Raw genomic sequence first — 12,018 nt, 5'->3', positions numbered from 1 at the left:
AGGGGGGGCAGTGGGGGGGGGGGGGGGGGGGCTGGTGAGGGAGGGTGGTGGTGAGCAGAGAGTGTCATTTGGACCAGACAGGGGAAGCAGGTTGAATGCAGCAGAGCCGTGTTCAAGTAATTGTGTATATTTCCCAATATTAATTTCGTCTTACCAGTTAAGTATCAGCAAAGACTCTTTGAATTTCATCCGTATCCTCCAAACAACCTGCTTGCTCATACACCTTGGTATCAGCTGCAAATTTACACATTCTCCTTTGGATACTATTACCAAGGTCATTTACAGACACTGTGAAGAGACATCCTACAATACAGTGCGTGGGGTTGCACTGCTGGTTACAGCTGCCCAACCGATCACTTCTGTTACTCTCTTGCTCCATTTATTATCCAAATTCACTCCATCACTAAAGCTTTCAGGGATAAATCCCAAGAGCATCCCAGAAGGGACCTGATCAGATATCACAATTCATCATTATTCACCTATTAAATGAACCCTCACAGAATTCTGGGGGAATTCTGTTTGCTCTAATCTGTTCTTGCAGACTAGTATTGAATTGGAAATCGTGTCTTTTTTTTTTAAAAACTGCATTCCTATAGCACCTTTCACAACCTCAGGATGTCTTTACAGCCAATGAGGTACCTTTTTATGAGTAGTTACTATTGTAACGTAGGAAACCCAACAGCCAATTTGCACACAGCAAGCTCCCACAAACAGCAATGTGATAATGACCACATAGACAATTTTTGTGATGTTGATTGAGGGATACCAGGACACCAGGGAGAACTCCCCTGCTCTTCTTTGAATGGTGTCATAGTGTCTTTTACATCCAACCAAGAGGGCAAACAGGGCCTCAGTTTAACATTTCATTGGAAAAATGGGCACCTCCAACAGTGCAGCACTCCCTCCATACTGCACTAGAAGTGTCAGCCTAGATTAGGCACTCAAGTTTCTGGACTTTCTGACACAGAGGCAAGAGTGCTACCCATTGAGCCAAGCTGCTGCAATTTAAATTCTCTGTTTCATACAAACAAATCTGAGTCATGTTGCAAAACAACTCTTATTTTTGTGAAAACAGCACGACTTGTGGATGAAAAACATCCTCTAAAAAGTGGCCATTAAAATCCAAACAGAGTAAAACTGGAGAGGGTTCGTTCTGCATTAGTGCAATCTCGGGATTCAATTATCCGTATTTGGAACGGGCAGTTGAAAATCCCACTTAAATCGAGTTCAGTCCATCTCAGATCAAAGGTACAAAAATAACCTGGATCCCACCCCCAGTTCTTCCCTAATCAACCTTTCCCCACAGATTACAAATCTCATTTCCATTCTCTTGTAGAAAGCAGCACTGCTCGTATGAAGTACTGAATATTGAGATAAGGAATGGGGGAGGGGAAGTCAGCGGATTGTGGGCATATTTCCCCTCGACAGATCTGTGGGCACTATTTGTGATAGCACAAGAATATATTCTATACAAAATGGCTACTCTCTGGCTGCCTGAAACCCACAATTCTAAAGCATGACACTGAACAGCAAGCCATTAGGCTCAAAATCTGTCCTGCGTGGTAGCATACGAGGATGCTATCATATTGGCTGTTTATTTATAGCCATTGCCTGATATTCAAATTACTTGAACTGAATATTGGGCTGAGTGTATAACAGGGAGCCAATGAGATACTGCATGTTTTGTGTTACTGCCCAGGTTTTTATACCATTGTCTTTTTGCTGTTGATTGTTGGATAAAAACTAGCCAGGACACAGGGGAGAACTTCCCACCCTTCTTCGAAATAGTGCTGTGGAATCTATTACAGCCACCTAAGAGGGCAGACGGGACCTCGTTTTAACATCTCACTTGAGGCAAGACACCTCGGCACTAAGGCAGCAGCCTAACTGATGTGTTCAAGTATCTGGAGTGGGGTTTGAACCCACCACCCTCTGACTTCAGAGGCTCTCCCACATCTTAGGATTTATTATTGCCGCAGTATGATTAACACCAGACTCATCCTCCTCCCCTTGGAGTAAGTCAGCTGCAGGTTTCAAGCCCAACACCAGAACTCAGGCAGCTAATCTAGTTTGAATTTTCAGTGCAGTACTGGGGGAGTGCTGCTCTGTTGGAGATATTGTCTATGAAACATTAAAACTGTGCCCCCTACAGCCTGTTCAGGTCACTGGCACTACTTGAAGAGTTCTCCCAGTGAACTGGCCAAAATTCATCCTTCAGCCAGCCTGACCAAAAACAGATTAACTGGCCGTTCATCTCAGTTGCTGTTTGCGGGATCTTGCTGTGTGCAAAATCATTTATCTGCAAAACAGTGGCTGCACTTCGAGCGCTATGAACTGTCCTGAGGATGGAACCAGGTGCTAAGTAAATGCAGGCCTTTTCAATCCTCGTTATATGTTTGGAGAACTCCCAAAAAATGTACCCCAGGTCACTGGCCAGTGACACCAGATAGTGAGCAGGATCCAATGAGATAAAATCTATCATCCCTGTGGGTATTAATTTTTGTGCATCTGCCTCAGTTATAATGTTACATCTATCCAAATGCAAAGAGTTATGTATGGATTAGTACAGATAGAATTACAAGGGGAATAAGGTCATTGAGTACTTGTTACAGAGTAATTCTGCTTGTCCCCTAAAGGCATACAGGTGGGTATATATAAATGATTTGACATCCTGCGTCATTCTGAATTTATATAAGAAATTTCTAGCCCTGGCTTTGGAGGTGGGTAGAAGCAGCTTTCATTTTCCTCATATGGTATTTAACTTTCTCTCAAGTCCAAGCTCATTCCCTCGTCCTTTCATCCTCATTGTTTTAAAACAAAGATTTATTGCTTCACCAATTCAATGAACTGCGATAACATGGCCTCGAAATTTGAGCATTAAATGGCCTCCCATGTCTCCAATAGGATGAAGTCTTTTCCCACTCACTTACTTGCAGGCAGCCGTTCCCGATCTTTGACCCCACCTGTTCCTGCCCTCAGCTTGCCAGCTCGATGGAAATGAGGCTGGAGGTCCAATATTGGGTGCTCCTCGGCCCTGACCATCCAGGCACAGGGACTGGTCCTTGAGTGCCTGAATCTCTCGGCCCTTGTGTTTCTACAGTGCTCATTGCAATACAAAGAAATGTCTCAGCACCAAACAGGGTGGTGAATGAATTAGTTTTGCAGAAAAGTGGAAGTGGGAAAGAACTAAGAGTCCAACTCTAAGACTTTAATCCTTTGTAATTTAATTGTTTTTAATGGAGCAGGAGAGTGGTGACAGTAAGATCTGAAATGGTACAAGTCAACAATACAAATTGAACAAGTGGGGAAAAATCTAGTGTTAGAGTTCGCCAAAATACAGGCCTTCGTAAAATATTTTAACTCTACCCAATCCTCAATCAAATCTTTTAAATGAGATGAGTGGGAGTCGGGAATCGGGAACGGGAACAGGAGTGAGAGTGCGAGTGGGAATGGGAGTCGGGACTAGGAACTGTGAATCAGATTCGGCCTTTCAGAAAACAGTTCCTTCGGTCTGTACAGGCGAGAGCTCGGGACAGACCCGCCCTCACTGCACAACAGAAAGCTAATCTCACCAAAATGACAGATCAGTGAAAGCCCCATCTGCATCTGTTCTCGATAGTCAGGTGTTGTTTGAGTGCAGGGTGCTGACAGGATGTGCCTGTTCTCAATAGTCAGGTGTTGTTTGAGTGCAGGGTGCTGACAGGATGTGCCTGTTCTCAATAGTCAGGTGTTGTTTGAGTGCAGGGTGCTGACAGGATGTGCCTGTTCTGTAGGTAGGTGGGAAAAGCAGAATTCTTGTGCAAATAGCAGACACTCCCAGAATCAGTCACCCACAAAGACACAGTCCCCTCAGCACATGCAACATACGAACGTACGAATTAGCAGTAGGAGTTCAATAAGTTCATGGCTGAACTGATTATTCCACATTACCACCTACCCCCGATAACCACCCCTTTGCTTATCAAGAATCTATCTACCTCTGCCTTAAAAATATTCAAAGACTCTGCTTCCACCGCCTTTTGAGGAAGAGAATTCCAAAGACTCACGATCCTCAGAGAAAAGAATTTCTCCTCATCTCTAAACGGGCGACTCCTTATATTTAAACAGTGACCCCTAGTTCTAGATTCTCCCACAAGGGGAAACATCCTTTCCACATCCACCCTGTCAAGACCCTTCAGGATCTTATATGTTTTAATCAAGTCGCCTCTTACTCTTCTAAATTCCAGCAGATACAAGCCTAGCCTGTCCAATCTTTCCTCATAAGACAACCCACCCATTCCAGGTATCAGTCTAGTAAACCTTCTTTGTACTGCCTCCAACGCATTTACATCCCTCCTTTAATAAAGGAGAGCAGTATTGTACATAGTACTCCAGATGTGGTTTCACCAATGCCCTGTATAGCTGAAGCATAACCTTTGTATTCAATTCCCCTCACAATAAACGATAGCATTCTATTAGCTTTCCTAATTACTTGCTGTACCTGCAGACTAACCTTTTGCGATTCATGCAGTAAGACACCCAGATCTCTCTGCATCTCAGAGCTCTGCAATCTCTCACCATTTAGATAATATGCTTCTTTTTTATTCTTCCTGCCAAAGTGGACAATGTCACATTTTCCCACATTATACTCCATTTGCCAGATCTTTGCCCACTCACTTAAGCTATCTATATCCCTTTGTCCTCTTCACAAGTTACTTTCCTATCTATCTTTGTGTCATCAGCAAATTTAGCAACCATACCTTCGGTCCCTTCATCTAAGTCATTTATATAAATTGTGAAAAGTTGAGGCCCCAGCAAAGATCTCTGTCGCACACCACTCGTTCCATCTTGCCAACCAGAAAATGACCCATTTATGCCAACTCTGTTTTCTGTTAGCTAGCCAATCTTCTATCCATGTCAATATGTTACCCCCTACACCATGAGCTTTTATTTTCTGCAATAACCTTTGATGTGGCACCTTATCAAACGCCTTCTGGAAATCTAAGTACAATACATCCACCAGTTCCCCTTTATCCACAGCACATGTAACTCCCTCAAAGAACTCCAATAAATTGGTTAAATATGATTTCCCTTTCACAAAACCATGTTGACTCTGCCTGATTACCTTGAGTTTTTCTAAATGCCCTGCTATAACACCTGCTATACCCCCGGTGTATATCTGAGTTAGCTCCCCTCAGCCAGGGGAAGCAGTGGGCACTACAGCTGGAACAGGCACAGATACAGGACTTACTTTAGGTAACAGGAACAGGTGTGGGGCGTCACTACAGGCAACACAGGAACAGGTGTGGGGCCTCACTACAGGCAGTACAGGAACAGGTGTGGGGCCTCACTACAGGCAACACAGGAACAGGTGTGGGGCCTCACTACAGGCAACACAGGAACAAGTGTGGGGCCTCACTACAGGCAACACAGGAACAGGTGTGGGGCCTCACTATAGGCAACACAGGAACAGGTGTGGGGCCTCACTACAGGCAACACAGGAACAAGTGTGGGGCCTCACTACAGGCAACACAGGAACAGGTGTGGGGCCTCACTACAGGCAATACAGGAACAGGTGTGGGGCCTCACTACAGACAACACAGGAACAGGTGTGGGGCCTCACTACAGGCAACACAGGAACAGGTGTGGGGCCTCACTACAGGCAACACAGGAACAGGTGTGGGGCCTCACTACAGGCAACACAGGAACAGGTGTGAGGCCTCACTACAGGCAACACAGGAACAAGTGTGGGGCCTCACTACAGGCAACACAGGAACAGGTGTGGGGCCTCACTACAGGCAACACAGGAACAAGTGTGGGGCCTCACTACAGGCAACACAGGAACAGGTGTGAATCTCTCTACAGGTAACACAGGTAATGATGTGGGTATAGATTTTGAGGAGGGTTTTGAAGGTAAGAGGCTGATGACATTGTGTTTGGGAAGAGTCCCAGTGTGATGAAGTGAGATGGTTAAGGTGAATGGGATGGTGTACTAATTAATTGACAGTATACTCAGCTTAAAGCAGGAGTCAATGTAAAAAAACTCCAGGCTTTATTGACAGGGAGGGATGGTTGATGAGGGATTAAATTACAGAAGGTTACAAAGGTCCTCCCCCCGCCCTCCCTCCCTCCCCACTGGGGTTTAAGCAGCAATTCAAGTCTTGACCAGTGTGCACACGTCCCAAATCCCAACGAGGGACCAAGTATAACTCCATGATTCCCCCTGACCATCTGCTGTTGGCTCGGAACAGATAAGGTCCTTTCAGCCCCAGCTGTAGCCCTCAGTCAGATCAATACTAAATTTACTGCTGTTTTGAATTGAAAACATTAAGATAAATGGGGTAGGGGGAGGGGGGAAATTGATAAACTTTCAGCAGACGAGAAATAGACTCCTTGCTCCATATCCCTTCCAGTTGCTCCTGAGCAACTCCATTTGATTCTTGTCGACGTAAACATTTTCATATCAACTGCACAACCAATGGACCGGCCGGTTTAAGGAATCCCACTCGCGTTTTCCTGAGAGGAATGGGTGTGGAGTGTCAAACACAGCTTGCCCTCACCCACTGCATCCAGAGCAGAGTAAGACCCCAGACCCAGTCCCCAGTCTGTGCTCAGTACGCAGACCCCAGCTGAGGTGTAAGCAGAGCGGCAATGTCTACACCAGGTTAAGGAGGGGGGAAAGCTCAGCCAGGGTCATTACTCCTGACAGCCATCGAGTGAGCTGGAGGGTGTGCGGGTGTGGAGGGAAAGGAAAGAAAATGTTGGGGGAGGGGTGGGGAGGGAACAAAGCCACAATTCTAACACATCTCATTAATTGTGTTAAGTAGCAGGGGAACAAAACATTCAATTATTCAGTGAGATCTCAGCAAACCTGGCCTTGTTAGCCCCAGTGCAATTAAAAAGAAGTTAACATGTCATTACATAGCTACAATCTCACTTCAGAATGACGCACAGCGTGACTCAGCAAGATTTATGGAGCACTTCACATCAGCTTTGTTGTAGAAAATAGTTTCTTTAATGTAGGGTTGCCAACCCTCCAGGATTGTCCTGGAGTCTCCACGAATTAAAAATTAATCACCTGGATGCCCTGCAAGGGACATTTGTTTCCAAAAAGAAAGGCATGTTTTATTTTTAAGCACTTATTTATTCGTTATTAAAATTTTGGAGACTGTGGAAGTGAAAATCTGATTGACTGGATGGGGCTGTTGGAGATCATATGATCAAACCTCCAGGAATACATCCAACTAGAGTTGGCAACCAGTGTTTAATGGGTGTAAATGTTTCTTGCTCCTTTTTCAGGGGCTGCTAGTTATTAATTATGCCCCTGTCTACTTGCTAACCATTTTCTGCCAAGGCCCAGATGGCTGTTCCAAGTAGCTGGTCACATCATCAGGAACTGAGCACTCCATCTTGACAATACTGTTGACAAAGAGCTCTCCACTTAACGCCCAGGTCAATAAGCGATGACCTTTCAACCCTGGCCGGTCAGTTGAATGACAGGTGGCTCCAAGAGTCTAACCTTCCTCTTGTTGCCCATCATCAAGGGGTACAGATGTTTAACCGTTTGAGCAGAACCTCAAAATCACAACATAAATCTGACATGGGGTCGCCAACTCTCATTGGACATATTCTTGGAGGTTTCATCACATGACCACCCGCCCCATCCACAAACTCCCACCATTGGTCGCCCGGCATGTCCATCATAGTACCCTGCTTTCCCACAGCCAATCAGAAAGTGAATAGACTCTTCATTACCTGATTGACTGACAGTCAAGAATTATCCAATCAAACCTTGTTATAACCAATAAACAAAAAAATGTTCAAATAACTTCTTAAAAAAACATTTTGTTAGCGTCACCAGGGTTGCTTGCAGCAGTGTTCTGGAGATTAATCTATAATTCCTGACATCCCGAGAGTTATCTGTAGGGATAGCTACCATAATCTCATATTTCTATAATGCCTTGCACGACCTCAGCATATCCCAAATGCTTTACAGCCAATGAAGTTCTTTTGAAATCTAGTCACTGTTGTAATGTAGGAAACACAACAGCTAATTTATGCACAGCAAGCTCCCACAAACAGCAATGTGATAATGACCAGATAATCTCTTTTTCTTAAGTGATGTTGGTTGAGGAATAAATATTGACCAGGACACCAGGGGGAACTCCCTTGATTGTCATCGAAATAGTGGCTGTGGGACCTTTTATGTCCACCCGAGAGGGCTGATGTGGCTGCAGTTTGCCGTCTCATCCAAAAAGACGGCTCCTCTGACAGTGCAGCACTCCCTCAGTATTGCACTGGAGTATCAGCCTAGATTTTGTGCTCATGTCTCTGGAGTGGGGTTTAAACCCACAACACAGGGATATAGCACAGACAGAGACAGACACAGAGCTACACACACAAACCCACAGCAAGATACAGAGACAAACACACACACACACACATACAAAGACAGGCTGGGATAGAAATGGAAAGAGAATGAGAATGAGACATACAGACAGCAAGAGAGCTCTAATCTGAATTGCTTTTCATTAATATCTCCCCAAGCAGTATATCTGACATTGGAGGGAGTACCCACCCTAACTATCAGCTTCTCATACTGTCCCACGCACTGCAATGCCACTGCAGCAAACAATAGCAGACACTGGGGACTGCAATATCTCCTGATCCAAACGCTCAAGCTGCCCCCAATCAGTCAGACTCTGTGCTGCAGCTAAATTTGGACACAATGCAAATATTTCAAGAGATAAAAAAACATCACCTACTTTCCCGAACAAAACATCACAACAGGAGAGGCTACGTGAAGAGTGTTAACAAAACACACTTTTGGCTGTTAACAAATGTGTAAATTCCTAAGAAAAACTTTAAAACCTCTTTAAAAAAATACAATCCAGCCCAGCAGCCCCTTGAGTCGAGACAGGACACAGGGTGAGGACAGGACTGGGCTTGGCTGTGACACAGGTACTACCATTTACAAGGCAGTTCACTCCCCCCACCACCAGCACAGTGTGGCTTCAGTGTCTACCATCTACAGGATGCACTGCAGCAACTCACCAGCTCCCCAGCACCTCCCTCCCCTGTCACCTCTACCACAGAGAAAGTCAAGAACAGCAGACACATGGGAACACCACCCTCTCCAAGTTCCTCTCCAAGTCACACACCATCCTGACTTGGAAATGGATCAGCCAATCATTCACTGTTGCTGGGTCAAAATGCCAGCTCTCTATCGCTAATGCTATCATTGGAGCACCTTCATCACATGGACTGTAGTGGTTCAAGAAGAAACACAACCCCACCTTCTCAAGGGTATCCATTTGGCTTTGTAAATAGGGGCATTGAATTCAAAAATAAGGAAGTCATGCTAAACCTTTACACATATCTGATTAGGCCTCAACTGGAGTACTCTGTACAATTCTGGCACCACACTATAGGGAGGATTTCGAGGCCTTGAAGAGGGTGCAGAGGAGATTTATTAGCATGATACCAAGGATGAGGGACTTCAGTTACATGTAGTGACTGGAGAAGCTGGGATTATTCCGCTCATAGCAGAGAAGGTTAAGCTTAGGGGAGACTTAATAGAGGTGTTCAAAATAATGAGGGGTTTGGATGAAGCAAGTGGGAGAAACTGCTTCCTCTGGCAAGTGGGCTGATAACCAGAGGTCATAGATTTAAAATAACTGGTAAAGAATGAGAGGGGAAATGAGGAGAAATTTCTTCAGAGGGTTGTTAAAATTTGGAATGTGCTACCTGAAAGAGTGGTAGAATCAGATTCTGTCGGAACTTTCAAAAAGCAATTAGACAAGAAGACAGGGATAGGGGGAGAAAGTGGGGGTGTGGGACGATATTGGCCAGCTCTTACAAAGAGCTTGCACAGGAGTAATGGGCCGAATAGCCTCCTTCTGTGCTATTTGACTCCATTAACTAGGGGTTGCCAATAAATACCAGCTTTGTCACATCCCAAGAATCCTTTTTTTTTAAAAAGGCAGCCTGGTTGTCAACTAAAGTGCAAAGGGACCCCTTCTTGTCAGCTGTGTGTCGACTAACTGAATAATAAGAGACAGTTAACAACTCCCTACTTTTTCACATCCAGGTGATGGCATTGTTTTCATTTTGCCTGCTTTCTAACAGTGACTCAGCTCAAATAGATGTGCTTCCATTTTCTGTTCCTGGCTCCGTGCCCAGTGCACTCGTGTAAACTCACAGCCTGATCTTTGCCTCTGTCAGCAAGCGATTTGCCTTGTAGGCTAAATCTCCCACACTCGACTTCACATTGAACCCACTAATGGTCCTACAGCATTCAACTTTTCCCCTCTGCAGCTGAGAGATGTCTCTCTCTCAACTCCTACCTGTCTTTCTGCGGCTGTCTTTCAAAGCCCGTTTGTTAGTATTTCTGTTCATTTCTCACTCTCCCACCATCCACCCTCTCGTCCGAACAAATATACTTCAACAATAAATAAATCATAAAAAGTAGAATATTGAAATCTTAAGAAAACAAATAAATGAGAATTAAAGTCATATTTATAAAAGAAAGGCTCCCATTTTGTACAGCATCATTCCCAACCTCAAGCACTTTTTAGACAATGATATTTTTTTCAAAGTGCGTTACTGTTATTATGTCGGGAACACGGCAGACAATTAGTGCACAGCAAGCTCCCACGAACAGCAATGTTATACTGACCAGATCATCGGTTTTCCTGATGCTGTTCAGGGATAAATATTAGCCAGGACACCTGGGAGAACTGGCCAGCTCTTCAAAATAGTGGCGTGGGATTTGTCACAACCCCCGAGTGCAGACCGGACCTCGATTTAACATCTCATCCGAAAGGTTTGTGCTCATGTCTCTGGAGTGGGACTTAAACCCATGACTTTCTGACAGAGAAGGAAGACTGCTACCCACTGAGTCACAATTAACACCTAGTTAAATGAGTGTGGACAACCTTAGCCCAGTTCTAAGTTACTAATTTCACTCAAAGAGGCCACAGCTGGCTGTTGTGAGAAATGGAAAACTGTCACACTTGTTCAACTAGCTTGTTCTTTTGGAGTTGAGGCTGAGGCACCTTATTCAGTCCACATTTCTAACCCCGTTCTTTTTTTGTACCCGTCCTGGGAGTGTTTGATGGGGACAGTGTAGAGGGAGCTTTACTCTGTATCTAACCCCGTGCTGTACCTGTCCTGGGAGTATTTGATAGGGACAGTGTAGAGGGAGCTTTCTTCTTCTTCTTTGGCCTCCTTGTCTTGAGAGACAATGGGTAAGCGCCTGGAGGTGGTCAGTGGTGTGTGGAGCAGCGACTGGAGTGGCTATAAAGGCCAATTCTAGAGTGACAGGCCCTTCCACAGGTGCTGCAGAAAAATTTGTTTGTCGGGGCTGTTACACAGTTGGCTCTCCCCTTGCGCCTCTGTCTTTTTTCCTGCCAACTGCTAAGCCTCTTCGACTCGCCATGCTTTAGCCCCGCCTTTATGGCTGCCCGCCAGCTCTGGCGAACGCTGGCAACTGACTCCCACGACTTGTGATCAATGTCACAGGACATCATGTCGCGTTTGCAGACGTCTTTAAAGTGGAGACATGGACGGCCGATGGGTCTGATACCAGTGGCGAGCTCGCTGTACAATGTGTCTTTGGGGATCCTGCCATCTTCCATGCGGCTCACATGGCCAAGCCATCTCAAGCGCCGCTGACTCAGTAGTGTGTAGGAGTCCCCTGATGAGGACTTTCCGTACTTTGGACTTCGCTCTTAGACGGGCAAGGTTGAACAACCTGCCCCCTGATCTTGTGTGGAGGAAAATTCCTTCTTCAGATGACTTGAACACATGTGAAAGCAGCAGGGAGAAGAAAATCCCAAACAGTGTGGGTGCGAGAACACAGCCCTGTTTCACGCCACTCAGGATAGGAAAGGGGTTTGATGAGGAGCCACCATGTTGAATTGTGCCTTTCATATTGTCATGGAATGAGGTGATGATACTTAGTAGCTTCGGTGGACATCCAGTCTTTTCCAGTAGTCTGAAGAGCCCACGTCTGCTGACGAGGTCAAAGGCTTTGGT

Source organism: Heterodontus francisci, chromosome 35 (assembly GCF_036365525.1).
Source record: "Heterodontus francisci isolate sHetFra1 chromosome 35, sHetFra1.hap1, whole genome shotgun sequence".
NCBI classification, from domain to species: Eukaryota; Metazoa; Chordata; class Chondrichthyes; order Heterodontiformes; family Heterodontidae; genus Heterodontus; species Heterodontus francisci.
This window is presented reverse-complemented; position numbering follows the sequence as displayed.